Source organism: Panthera uncia, chromosome F2 (assembly GCF_023721935.1).
Source record: "Panthera uncia isolate 11264 chromosome F2, Puncia_PCG_1.0, whole genome shotgun sequence".
Classification (NCBI taxonomy): Eukaryota; Metazoa; Chordata; class Mammalia; order Carnivora; family Felidae; genus Panthera; species Panthera uncia.
The window spans coordinates 29,667,512-29,682,266 of NC_064812.1; the positions used below are offsets into that span (position 1 = coordinate 29,667,512).

At 35.9% G+C, this 14,755-nt stretch overlaps 1 long non-coding RNA gene across 2 annotated transcripts in view; it reads left to right on the forward strand.

Moving 5' to 3' along the window:
• The window catches only part of LOC125924765 (uncharacterized), a 116,432-nt gene that overhangs the window by 7,393 nt on the left and 94,284 nt on the right, over positions 1-14,755 (forward strand). For both annotated transcript variants that reach the window (XR_007458551.1, XR_007458552.1), the window contains exon 2: positions 2,220-2,327. This is a non-coding gene — a long non-coding RNA (uncharacterized LOC125924765). The remainder of the gene's footprint in view (positions 1-2,219; positions 2,328-14,755) is intronic.

The window sequence follows — 14,755 nt, forward strand, 5'->3', positions numbered from 1 at the left end:
CATACCATGTCATAGAAGGTATGCAGTTTCATTACATTCCAAAGTAACAGCCATGGATTATTTGCCAACACATATGTACGTTGCTCTCTAACCCCAGGTTGCCTATTCTAGCTATGTGATTAAGCAATTTGAGCAAGTTATTTTAACTTCATTGAACCCTACTTTCCTCATATGTCAAATGAGCATATTAATACTTTCTGATTATAACAAGGATTACAAGTAATAAACACAGAATTTCTCACACAGAGTTTGGCATGTGGTATAATACTCTACAATTATATACCAATTATTAAGTACTTACTATGTACGAGGCCTTTAACAAGTTGCTTTGTTGATTATTTCATGTAGTTTTTACAACAACCCCACTTTGCAGATAAGGGAATAGTTTGGAAAGGTTAAATAACTCGCCCAAATAAATTATGATATGCCCCTTCCCAGAGTAGGATCTTAGTATAAAGTAGCTTTGTCATTTTGTACTCTGGGAAGGGAAAGCTTGGGTGGGGAAAGTTTTCAGATGATGCATATTTGATGCCCATGAAAGAAAAGAGAGTAGGAAGTTGGATTGGACAGAAAGAGTCTCATGCCATGATTTAGATCTGACAAAGTATTAGCCAATTCAATAAAAAAGCTCCTGAGCAAAGATTACCCATTAGAGGAAACCTACACTGGGCAGAAATGACCAGGCCCCAGAACTACCACATGTTCATTTGTTGGCTAGGGGCTGCCTGCTCAGAGGCTGAGATAAATTTTGAAGGCTTTAATAACTAGAGGCTGTCAGCTTCCTTGAACTCCCTTGCAGTTGAATAGCAAGTTCTTTCTTGAAGCGAGATTCTGACGGTGCCCCTCCCTAGCTGCCACAGGAACTATTATTAATATTATTCCATTCTGGGTGTAATCTTCCATTTTTTGTTCAGAAGTAAGTCTCTTGAAAAACTAGCTAGACCCAGAAGCTGTTTAACATAGCTAGTAGGCATGGAAATTTCATTTCAACTCCACAGAATGTCTTCTCCCAGCATATGATTACTAGGTCAGCAATAGTTGCTTTGTATTGAAGAAAAAACATGGTAGATTATATATAGCCCACAGAGACATGAAAATTTGCTTGTTTTTTTATGAGACACTAATCAGGAATTATTCATTCTTTTCTTGGTATTGGAATTCATGCCACTGCCATTGATAAATTACCTAGAATTTCATATTTCTTTCTTTTTTCAGTAGGATTCCAAATATATACAAGTAATTTAGAATTTTTAAACATCTTTCCAAGAATAACAGTATAATTGAAAAATGGCAGCAGTTTTAAAATTCTAGAACTCAAGATCTCCATAAAGTACTGGAGAATTCCAAAGATACTGTACTCACAATGCCCCTTGATAATTCATTGAGTAGCTGCCATACTACCATTGATGATTGCTTGTTAATAAACTTAAGTAAGGCCAAATTTTATTAATACTTTACCACCAAAAAACAAAATTAATTACAGGTCTGAAATATGAATGGTGCATAAATCCAAAGGCCCTCACTGTCAACCTGTACTTCTCCCTTCTGAATGCCAAGGTGGTCCTAGTTAGCATTTGCTGCACTGCACAGATGCCCTTCTAAAAAGGGTATTACACGTGCTTCATATCCTGGCCTGCCAGAATGAATGATATAATGAAATCGGTGCCTAATGGGAGAAGGCAGAGTGCTTCCCAGAATCAAATGAATAAGCAAAGTTATTGAAGGACCGTACCTTTTAAAGAAAGAATTAAAGCAACAAAAGAGTAGTGGTGAACAAAAACTTTAGTGGTTATTTTCAGGGAACAGTTACATGGGACCCAGAGATTATGAATCTCAATGCACAAATTCAGGTGTGTAAGAACAAAATTTACATTTTTATAAAACTCAATTTCTATTTGAGTATCTTCTTGGAAGAAGACAAAAATTTAATCTCAGTTTGGAATTTGCCCCTGCATTGCTGCCTTCTCCTTTTTCAAGGCTACTCTGACTTAATGTGAAAGTGATATTTAGAATACGAACAAACCATGGGGCAAGGTCACAGACTGTGATAGGAGCCTTCAAGATGGTCCCCAATGATTTTGACCTCGTTAGCACCCTATGTATGGCCCCTCCTACACTGAATATGGGTGACCTGTGTTGTCAGTATTTCAGAAATGATGAAGTATAACTTTTGAAGCTGTAATAAAAGACATTGTAGCTTCTGCCTTGCTCTCTCTTAGATCACTCATTCTGGGGAAGAAAGCTCCCATGTCATGAAGACAATCATGCAGCTTTACAGAGAGATCCACATAGTGAGGAGCTGAGTTGTCCTGCAACTTGCAAGCCATGTGAGTGACACATCTTAGAACTGGTCCTCTATTCTCAGTCAAGACTTCAGACTCAGCTGACATAGTGAGTGCAAACTGATGATATATATTTAGCCAGAACAGCTCAGCTAAGTTTTTCCCAAATTCCTGACCCACAGAAATTATGTGGGATTACAAATGTTTATTGTTGTTTTAAGCTGCCAGGTTTTGGAATGAAGTGTATACAACAATAGATAACTAATACCAAACAATCACAAGGGGTATAGATACTGGCTTTAGTGCTTATGAAGCATCCTGGAGCCTCCTCTGCTACTTGAGGCATTATCCTTTAGTTTGGGGAGGGTAGGTGATTCTGGGTAAATGTCTATTTATCAGTGAATGCAAAGTACTTTGATAATTTATCAACCAGTACAGCCATACTAGTTCTATACCAGTCATGTTTATGTGGTCTCAAGGCATTGGGAAGCCCACCTAAGTCCAGTTAGCAGTGCAGTCCTTGTTTCTCTCCACAAGTGCCTCCAGGTCCTGTGGCTCTCCTAACTACTTTTGGGTAATGTGGGCATTGGAGGTTCCCTCCTTATGCATATTTCCAGTCTTTTATTTTTCTGGGTCCTTTCACCTCCTTGAGATCCTGAGGAGACATAAGGCTTCTCTCCCTAGGAGGCTCCAAACTTGAATTTTATCAGCTCCCCTTGAGACTCCTCTTCCTTACCACTCTGGCCTCCATTCCCCAACCCTATGTGAACAATATTTCAGTCTCAAGGAACATACCCCTTCATCCTCAATGCTTTATTCCCCAGGCATTGTCTTGTGATTTTTCCAGAGGCACCTACATACATCCTCTCTGATGATTTTTGAAAACCAAAACCAGAGAGATGAGGTTCCTGACTTCCCAGTTTTCTCCCTGACACTCCCTGAGACAGTAAATTCAGGGTCTGGAGGAAGGTGAGGCAAGTTTCACTCTCAGAGAGACAGGCAGAAAAAGAGAATGTCATTTCTTACCTTAAAAATGTTATCCCACTGACTTGTGTCTAGAGAAATTGGTATCTGCCCACTAAAAAACTGTTGTATTAGCTGGGGCATGATTATTACATCAAAATTCAGCAGGCCCTCGTTATACCTGTTTGCTCTAATTCCATGATGATAAAGCAACACTTTGGTTTAATTTTCCAAGTACCTAGACAGGTACTTGAAGGAGTTACTTTCCTCACAAAACCTGTGAGGAAATCAAAAAGTATATTGATACTGTACTTCATATTTTGTATCTCTTTCCTACAGAGATCCTTGTCTGACTTCCCCAGACTGGGGTTAGGTGCCCTGCTCATATGCTCCATCCAGTATTCTCTCTCCCTAAAAGCACTTATCCCACTGTATTATAATCTTTATATATCATCATTTGTGTCTAGCACTAGACTCTAAGCTCCATTCAACATCTGTGTGTTATGTTCATGATCTGTCCCCAGAGACTCAATAATTATTTGTAGAAAGGCAGAAGCTCCATTAGATCAATGCTTACTTATTTGGGGCTTTATGACCCAGTAAAATTTCCAGGAAAAGGTGAAGGAGTCAATATAAATTGCCAACTTTATATTTTGCTAAGGGAGGACATTAAAAGCAATAACCACAGTTTAGCGTCAAATAATTTTATCTTAAAATTGCTATTTAACACCAAAAGAGTTAGATTCACTAAAGAATAGTCCCTGAGAAGGAGTGTTTAACCTCTTTACCAGAGACCAGTTACAACTTCTACCTGAATTGGCACCACATGGCAGACACATTTGAGAACTGCTGAAACTTCTTAAGTCCCTTCCTACTTTCAGATAGATAAGTCACGTAGATTTGAAATGATAATTCACCTGTTTCCAAGGGGGCACCTTCTAGATTTTTTTTAATGAAACACTCCCAAATAGCTAAAACTTGTTTCCTGTCCTTACTATCTGTGTCTTTAAGGAAAAAAAAAAGTCACTGAACATCTTGGCACATGATTCTCAGCTGGGACTTACTAGCCTCTTCAAGAATTTTGGATTCAAAACCCTGAGGGAGTGAACATATTAGAAAGTAAGAGCTACTGTAATTTTGTTTGTCTTTAAAACATGTTCAGGGAGGGGTTGCTCTAGTCTGATCTAAGAAGAAAAATAAAATTATAGTTGAAGGATCATCACATGACGCAAAACACTTCTGGCATGTTTATGTTGAATATAGCTCTTGTCTCATAAATTAAGCAAAGTTCATTTTTATTAAATTGCACACTAAAGCAACATAAATGTATTATTAGTGTTTCATTTTATGAATCAGAAAAGTTCTTGACAAAACAGTGGATATGTAAAGAGCATTTTCATTGGAACTGGAACAGAAGGTACTGTTATCACTTCAAATAGGTGTGGTATCGACAAATGGCAAAGACAATAAAGAAAACACAGAAGCCATGTTCTATTTTAAATGTCACTTATTTTGAGAACCCATGGGATAAATTACAGCAGCCTTTGGAAAAGCAGAGACATTAAAATTGGGAGATGGAAAAGATGAAATCAGTGATGATGTAATCTAGGGCCTTGATGACACAGGAGACTCCCTTAAAGATCGTGCCTGCATGCTGTGTCTGTTGTAATGCTTCAGACAAGGACAGATTTCTGAATCTGAATTGTGCCTTCACAAATATCTTTCTCCTTATTCTTATTTTTCTTTGTATTATAACTTTGTTGCTGTCCTGAGGGGAAAAAAGAAAGAGGCCTTAATATTCTGGTTTTAGTCCATTTTTTTCTTACCATAGTATACAGAATAGAATGCTGGAAGTAAAGGCATGTTATTTTCTGTTATAAAACAATTTCACAAGTAAATTTCACAGCCTAAGTCCAGCCTCTTAATTAAATAGTAGATAAACAATACCCACATGCAGGAATAAAAAATAGAAACCTTGTGAATTATAGATCTCTCTACATTATAAACTCTCCAGATGAATTATGCTATTTTTACATAGTGTTTTTTTGCCTCATCAGAATTCTTCAACATAAAAGAGTAGTACATTGACTCTGGTATGAAACACACCACATGTAAAATAAAACTTATGAAAAGTAATCTGTTTTAACATATTGATTGTCGCAATTATGATACTACTGAATGTATTAACTTAAGGAACAATTGAGTGGCCAGAAATGGTATTTATCATTATTATTAATCTAGCCTGATTCAATATGAGTGTAGGGCACAAGAGGTCCCATTTACACTATATATTTTTAGAAATGTAAGATAGTCTTGCAGGTTTTCATTTAGTTCATGAATAGCTAATAACACGTTGAGCCATTAATTTTGAACAAAAGTTTTCCCATTCTAAAAATGCTAGGAAATTAAAAAATGATGTTGATAATATCATTTTTTGAGAAGTGTTAATGATAAGAGTTAAATAGTTTTCCTATCAGGAGCTAAATTTGGTTTATTACTTACAAAAATTGTTATAATTGGCAGCATAATATCACTAAGCAGATACTTTAGTGTCAACACAGACAAGATTATCAACTTGAGTTGCATGCTAAGCACAATTAACTGAAAAACCAAAGTTCAACCAGAGTACACTGATTTGATTCTGAGAGTTCTCCAAAGTTTCAGATTATAGTCACCTTAGAGCAGTTGCATGAATTAAATAGACAATTTTTTAATTAGAAAAGATAAATATATTTTTTTCATTTGAGGGGGGAAGAGGTGTATATTACTCAATGAAGTTATAAAAACCCTTTCTGTTGAAAGACTTAGGTAGCTGAGCTTCTGAAATATGTCTTTGAATTACCAGTGGACAAGCCTATAAGGAGGCAATTGTTTCTGACGAAATTGTCACCAAGGGGTAGACACTCAAATGAAATTGTAGGCATGCAAATTGTGATCTGAATAAATATATGACACAAATATACAGACATGCCATTTCTCACAGCTACTGCTGAAAAGAAACTCTATGAAGTTTTTTTCTATTGCAGTTAATATATTAAAACACTGATATTCCTTGGAATCGTAAAACTTTGACTTCATTTCTTACTTTACCAACTATTCATAACATGACCTGGTGTAGGTCCTCTGACTATGTCATTTGAAAGAAGATAATAATACCTACCTTAGGAGGTTATTAAGAAGATTAAATGTGCAAATGGCTGTGAAACTATAGCACAATACCTGACACATGAATAAAATTAACTTTAAGTGGTTAAAAATAATCACTGTAATGAAGTCATCATGTCATGGACTAGTTCTATTTTGTTTTCCATTCATCATTCAGCTCTAGTAAAGGATGATCTGGCAAATTGTGTAATATTTCCTTGGCGACAGTTAAATAGAAGCCTGAGGTAGATTTGACAATAATATCTTGGAAGAAACAAAGATAATTGCTATTTGTTACATTTTTATCCACACTTCACTAATCCATCTACTTTAAATCTATAAAATCCGCAGGCAGTTTTTCTGAATTTTCAGCCAGATAGCCAGGAAACTCAGATGGTTTTTTAAGTTTATAAAATAAGCAACTGCCTACTCAAAACGAACTTGTCCATGGGGATGCCTCAGTGGCTCAGTCAGTTGAGCATCCAACTCTTGATTTCTGCTCAGGTCATGATCTCATGGTTGATGAGATCAAGCCCTCCATCGAGCCTCATGCTGGGCTCTGTGCTGACAGCACAGAGCCTGCTTGGGATTCTCTCTCTCCTCTCTCTGCCCCTCCCCTGCTCGCACGCCCTCTCTTTCTCTCTCTCAAAGTAAATAAATAAACATTAAAAAAAAAAAACACTCTTTAACTTGTCCATGAAGATGTGGAATGCAATGAGATTATAATCACATGTGTTCTCACATCTCTTCCCACACATAAAGAGTTTCTTTCTCCTTGGAATTTCTCCTTAATATCCTTAAGAAAAAAAGCCAAGGTATAAGTGTCATTTAACATAATTTTACTTTTTTCAGCTTCGAAAGGAAATGAAAGCAGTTATCAAGAAAAGAGCATATGGGATATTTTAATGACGGCTAACATAATGCTAACAAATAGCTCCTGTGTTAGAATCTAATGTATTTCTTCCAGCTCATCACTCATGCCAATCCTGTTCCTTAATACTTATCTACATAGGATATAAAATAGGTGGGAATGCAAGAATTTGCTTCACATAGTTGGAAATATAATTGTAATTTTAATCCTGTAATATAAAGCAAAACAACAATAGCATGAACAATAACTTCTGGAAACTTTTCCTGTGACACAGCATCTACTGTCATACCATCAATAGCCATAATGAAAATCAAGTAATAACTCACATCACCAGGGAATCATATTGGCCTTAAAATACTGGTCAATTGTGGGAATGTCTCTAGGATGAAAAATAATACTAAGAAGTTTCCTATAACTTCCCTGATTTAGAACTTTCATGTGTGTGAAGAAAAAAATTCAAGAACAAGAGAGACATACATTCTTATGCTTTTTGCATTTCACCACTTCATTTGGGATACCTGTCAGTCAATCCAATTTGGAGTGTCTATTTTGTTTGGAGGAACGGGTTAGGAGTGGAAAGAAACCTTTTGAGTCCTTATCAAGAGAGCTGGAAAGGTAGAGCAAGTGTGTTAGTCAATTTGCCTATTTGTTAATCTCTTCTCTCCTTCCACCGTCCCTGTCAGTGAGTGTCAGGTCACATGACAGATCCCCCAAACACAACCCACAGCTGATTGTATTAATTATAGGTACTTGACTCGAGCTGAACCAATCAGATTCATCTTCCAAACATTTGGAATTAGAATTTAGAAATTCTACTTAGCAGCTTTGGGCCATTTAGGGAGACCATGTAAAGCTGACCCTGGAATGACCATGTTTGAGCTTGCGTAAGTGAAACACAGAAATCTCCACAGAGAAAGAAAAAAATTGATTCAGGCACATAAAAAAATGAATAAATGAAAGTCTCTTTGGTCCTAGAGGGAGAGAATAGAGAGAATGAAATCAACAGCCTTAGATCTTGATGGCATTCTGTTTCCTTGTTCCAGTCTCTCAAAAAACCTGCCCCTGAGTTTTTTAAATAGTGTTTTATCCTTTAAATGAATTTCCCTTCATTAATTAATTAGTTTGAGTGAATCTGTATTCCTTACAACCAATGACTAAGGTAAGAGAAGTAAGCCTAGTCTTACTTGAAAACAAAGTTTTACAGAACTATATTCTTAAAGTTACTATTGTTAATTTGGTAGAATGTGTATGACAGTTTGGGTCTTTTGGTTTTGTTTTTGAAAGGTAGTATGTGTGTCGGGGCGCTTGGGTGGCTCAGTCGGTTGAGCGTCCGACTTCAGCTCAGGTCATGATCTCACAGCTTGTGAGTTCGAGCTCTGCATCAGGCTCTGTGCTGCCAGCTCCGAGCCTGGAGCCTGCTTCAGACTCTGTGCCTCCCTCTCTCTCTGCCCCAACCCACTTGTATTCTGTCTCTGTCTGTCTCAAAAATAAATAAACATTAAAAAAAAATTTTTTTAAATAAAAGGTAGTACATGTGTAAGTGTAAAGATGTCAAACAAAAGCAGAAATTTCATAAATGAAGGCATTAATCTAATGTGAAGTAAAATAAATATTATTTGATCATACTAAAAAAAAACTATTACAAATAGAGTCCAGCTTTACACTTAAAAGTTCTTTTATAATATTTAAAGTTTACATATAGATGAAATATGTACATCTTGACTGTTTTCTAGTCTCTTACCCCTTGTTATAATCTTGGATTTTCCTTTTTGTGTTAGATTTTTATTTTTATCAAATATATGTACATAGTTTTTATTAAGGCAAATTTTGCTGAAGTAATTATAATAATGCCTATCTTCTTCACCCAAACCAAGTACTGAATTCTTCTAAATGTATGTTTCCCTGCTATTTCTGTATTTCTAAATAATATTGTTTACTGTTACCTCAGTATAGCAGTGTCATTGCTGCCACTGCTTCTTTTCCCCTTTGCATTCCCTTTTTATATAGGGTTTACTTTTCTCAAACACCCAAATTTATTCAAACACGCAAATACATTTTGCCATCATAGGCCAACTAGAACACAGCAATTCTTCCTTCCATCTCTATAACCTTTCATTTTTTCTTGGATTTAGTAATTACTTAAAGTGTTCATTTGCCAGTTTTTATTATTCATTTGTCTAAATTTACTGTAGTTTTTCAGTACTGTTTTTGAGTGTTCAATCATCAATTTCTTCTTTCTCTGCTTTTAATTTCTCTTCTATACCCTGTTCCAACCTGGACTGTTCTTTACACATTTCAGTTCTAGGGAATTTTCTTGTGTAATTCTTTAGATGATTTCATTCCCTCCATTTTCTTGCTTGCAAGTTGGATCTTTTGTTGGATCCTCTAAATTCTTTGTTTTTCATCTCGTTTCCCATCTCCTTGACTTTTTTGCTCTACTTTTTGGGAAATGTCTTCAATATCATCTTCCAAATCTTCTATTAAATTGGTCTTTGGGCTATCTTATTTTTTATTCCTAAGCCTTCCTTGTTCCCTGTGTTTCCAATAGCATGTTGTTCTTATTTTAGTTAGCAGTAATCATCTGTTACCTTTCTGAGAATACTATGTAAAGTATGTTCTGCTCCTTTCAGTGTCTGTTTTCTTTAGATGTTTCATTTTCTCTTTATCGTGTCTAATGTCTGCCTTTCATGTTGAAGACTTTACTCAATGTCTTGTGATGCTCAGCTGTCTGTTTCATATTTAAGTATAAGTCACTAGAATGTTATATGGAAGCACTATGTGTTTATGATGAATAGGGTGTGGCTTTTTTTTTTTTTTTTTAATTAGGATCTCTCAATGTCAGTTTCATTAGGTCTTTTCTTTGGGGGTCATTTGATTCTCCAGAGAAGTATTCTCTTATTCTTCTAACTGGGTGGGTATATGTCTCAACATCTGTATTCCAGGAGCAGGGTCCAGAAGGGGGCCAGAATCCCACCAATCAGTATAAAAATTTTGACTTATCTTTTTGGCCTCAGCCCCATTTCCTTTCCCATACCTCATGTTGATTAGTGCTCCAAAGCCTCTGGGATGTAGTAAATTATCTAGAAGCTGAAGCATTGATATCCTCCAGGGTAGAAGGTGGGAAGAAAATAGGGAGGGCAATACTTAGCTTAGAAGTGTGGGGAAATAGATAAAATCTGAGGATCTAGCTACTTTCAACCATTTTCCTTGGTTTTAGCATTGAGTGTCACTACCAACTTCCCCAGTACCCTGTGCCTCAATGTCCTAAATCTTTCCATGTTTCTGTAGGGCAAATTAAACCAAAAAGAAAAATGGAAGAAGAAAAAAAAGACAAAAAACATGTTTTTTCTGGGTAACGTCCTATGTGTATACCCACGTTTTAGCTTCATTTACTGAACACCACTCTCCATCTGCTTTCTATCACCCAGAGAATTCCATTTAAATCTCCCATCATCTTTATCTCCCTTCATTTTTTTTTTTTGTTCTCTTTTTATTCCTTTACTTTATTGGTGCTTCAAGAGAATGAGGAAATTGATGCCTAGTTAATCAGAAGTTTTCTCCTCATTTCATGTAGTATAAATTTAGTTTCCCTTCTAAAAGATGGTTCTGCTCATCCCTCCTGCCAGGTCCTGAGTTTATTCCCAGGGTAAAATAATTCAATATGAAAAAACTAGCATGAAGAATTTTCCTGAATTTACATAAAGAAATTTCAATTACAATGTTTTATAGTTTTCCTTAATAAAAAGCAAATTAGCCAACAGGAAAAAGCACACCATAATGGTGGTAGCCACAGTTGGCAGAGTTGTGAATTTTTAGCCAGTGAACACACTGGCTCAGTGAGTGGAACAATGATTCAGTTAATATGATCAAGCTGAGTGGTGAAGCTCCAGGGACATCCCCAAAGAAGGAGAATGCCATGTGTTTGCCACTGATCCTATTAATGTGCTTTGCTCTTTAAACTGCAACCTTAAAAATAAAGTACACAATTTTAGTTTACCAGAGTCACTCTTCACTACTAGAAGTCATCTGAACTTTAAACATTGGCCAAAGCTTTCAAATTACTTTATCAGAGTTAGGAAAATCTGGTTGTAAACTATATACTAAATAATATCAGATTAGTTAGGAGAATAGCTTAGTGCAGTTTAACAAATAAGCCTGTCCTTTCTTAATTTCACCCCACTTCTGCCACCATATGATAGGTACAACCATTCTGCGGTCTTTGAAAAAACACTGTGTAACTGTGGGCTTAGGCCTAGGTCATTCTTCTAGATAAACCCTTATAATCTATGCTGACTTTTTGAGTCTCCCAAATCCTCGTGCACATAAATTGTCCTCTGCTATTCTTCTATAGATGTCACATAATGTAGTTAAATGGCCACTGTATGAAGAACAAGAGAAGTTTTAGACCTAGTCCTATTTTCTAAATTTCTGTGTCAGTTTCCCAGAGTTGTGTGACTCAAACAATAACAGATGTATGGAAATGCCTTGTAAGTTATAAAGAAATATGTATAATTCATAAATAAATTTCACCAATTTTAGTTTTTAGAGCGATACTGAGTGATAATTTTAGGAATGGGAATTTTAATTTTTGTAATAAAAAGAATTTCAATGGATTAATTTGATGGGCCTAACTTTTAATTAAGATTTTATGACTTCAGGGCCACCTGAGTGGCTCAGTCGGTTGAGCATCCCACTTCAGCTCAGGTCATGATCTCACAGTCCATGAGTTCGAGTCCCACGTTGGGGTCTGTGCTGACAGCTCAGAGCCTGGAGCCTGCTTCGGATTCTGTGTCTCCATCTCTCTGTGCCCCTCTCCTGCTCATGCGTGCTCTCTCTCTCTCTCTCTCTCTCTCTCTCTCTCTGTGTCTCTCTCTGAAAAATAAGTAAATGTTAAAAAAAAAAAAAACATGTATTATGACTTCAGAAAAGAAAAATACCAGAAGGCCTTTTCCAAGTTATGCATTTTTCTTGTAACTAGCTAGAGTGTTTTTTGGGGGGCCAAATTGTGACCCCCATCCTAAATTTATATTTTGGAGCTCAACCTCCAGTACCTCAGAATGTAACTTTATTTGCAGATAGGACGTTTAAAGGGGTAATTAAATTAAAATGAGTTTGTTAGGGTGGACCCTAAGCCAATATGACTGGTCTCCTTACAAGAATAGGAGGTTAGAACATAGAGAGAACACAGGGAGAGGATCACATCTTACAAGACAAGGAGAGAGGCCTAAGAAGAAACAACCCTGTAGACACTTTGCTCTTAGACTTGCAACCTCTAGAATTGTGAGAAAATATAAGCCACTTTTGTTAAGTGAGCCCTAGAAAACAAATGAACTGTTTTAGAGTAAAAAGAAGGAAATGTCAGTCATGTCCCAGACTAACATGCATCCTTTACTAGAAATTTCACTAATAACCAAAAGATTATGTCTTAGGATCTGAAAAATATTGGTAATTTTATTAATTTAATGTTATATTTCACACTATTCTTTATTGTGTTTAGTTTAAATTTTACTAATAGATAAATTGGCAATGTTTTATACCTTATGAATAAAGCTGCTGTATAGTCATGCATTCAGTAGCATCAGAGTACATATGATATTAGCTTTGTTTTTTTGTTTTACCAGATGAAATTTACTGAGCTAAAAGCTCGAATACAGCTAGTATGCAAGCCATTCTCCTGGCAATTTATATACGTACATATAAATTTATGTGCATGTATTTATATATACGTATATATAGTCAGTAAATTATAAAGGTCTAGGTGGGAGATACAAATTTAGAAGTCACTATCTTTGAAAAATAACATAGTTCTTCATTTATATTTAAGACCACTTGAATTTTTGAAACTGGTAGTTCCAGCATATTAGGTTATTAATATTTAGGTTATTATTTATTGATAAATAAAAATATTTCAAAAGCCTGAATAGTTTACTGATATAATCTTACTTGCTCCAATTTATGAATCATAGGAAAAGAGGACAACTGTATGTTATTTGACCTAAATATAACAAATGTCAAATATTATCTCCCTGAACATTGAAATATAATCTTCCTGTATATTTGTCCCAGGATATTTAATATACAGGGAGATTGTATTTGATATAAGTAACATAGAGTAAAAGGAATATTATCTTGGCACATCCCAGTTAATGGAATACCCTTATGGGATTTCTGGTTACTTTTTTCTTAGTTAAGAAAAACAATAAAGGGACATGGAATGTCCTATATGAATCTGAGTTATTTTTGCCATTTGGAATAGTTTTGCAGCATGCTGGAATTGCTTGGTCTTCAAGCAAGTTCTTTGGACTGAAAGGAGGTATTCTAGAATCTAGAAAGCCATTTTGTTTTATTATGTAGAAAAATAAAATATGTAGAAAATTAAAGGGTGTTAGTCTATTTTTTGAATAAAGACTCATAAGTCAAAGATAAAATAGGAATCTAAGAAAAGTAATAGTAACAAATGAACATAAGCTGTTTCCTGTAAACAGCATATATTCCGACTTCTCTCTTGTTCCTATTTGTGAGTTGTTTGTGCTTTTTCCTAAGACCAACCCCTGCACTTGATCGCCCAATTTCATGACTTTTTTTTCAATTCAGGCTGTCATTCCAGTAATTTTTCCCTCTCCTTTATTGTTATTTTTCTTTCTCACGGATTATAAGCAAGAAAACATCATGGCTTCTCACATCAGTCTTTTGTACTTTCCTTTCCCCAGCTATCTTTTATCAAGAACACAAATGGCATTCACCTTTCTAAATACATACACTGGTTCATTTTCTTTCCTCATCTTACTTAGCTTCAGAGCAACATTTTAATTCTTTTTATTATTATTATCATTTGAGAGAGAGTGTGTGTGTGCACAAGTGGGGGAGAAGGGCAGAGGGAGGGAGGGAGAGAATCTTAAGTAGGGTCCACACTCAGTGTGGAGCCCAACATGGGGCTCAATCCCATGACCCCGGGATCATGACCTGAGCAGAAATCAAGAGTCTCGACACTTAGCTGACTCAGACACCTAGACACCCCAAGAGCAGCATTTTAAACAGTGACTTTCAGGACACTCTGTCTATTGGTTTTCTTCCTACCCTACTGGCCACTTCGCAGACTCCTTTATTGGATCCTCAAAATCTTTTTGACCTAGCAACATTAGAATGCCTGAAAGCTGAGTTACTGAATATCTCTGTAATCTCATCAAGATACATAGCTTTAAATGTCATCTACCTGCTGTTGACTTCTAAGTTTATATCCCACCCCCTATTTCTCTTCTCTGACTTCAGACTCATATACATAACTGCTTACTTGACATCCTTAATTGGATGTCTAAACAACATTTCATACTAAATATGGTTAAAATTGAACTCTTAATATTCCATTCTTCAATCTGCTTTCAAACCAGTGTCTCCAGTAGTCTCCCCTTCCTCAGTAATGGCGACTACATCAGTTCAGATTTTCCGTCCAAAAAATTTTATCTTTCTCTCATACCCCACATCCAATCTGTCAATA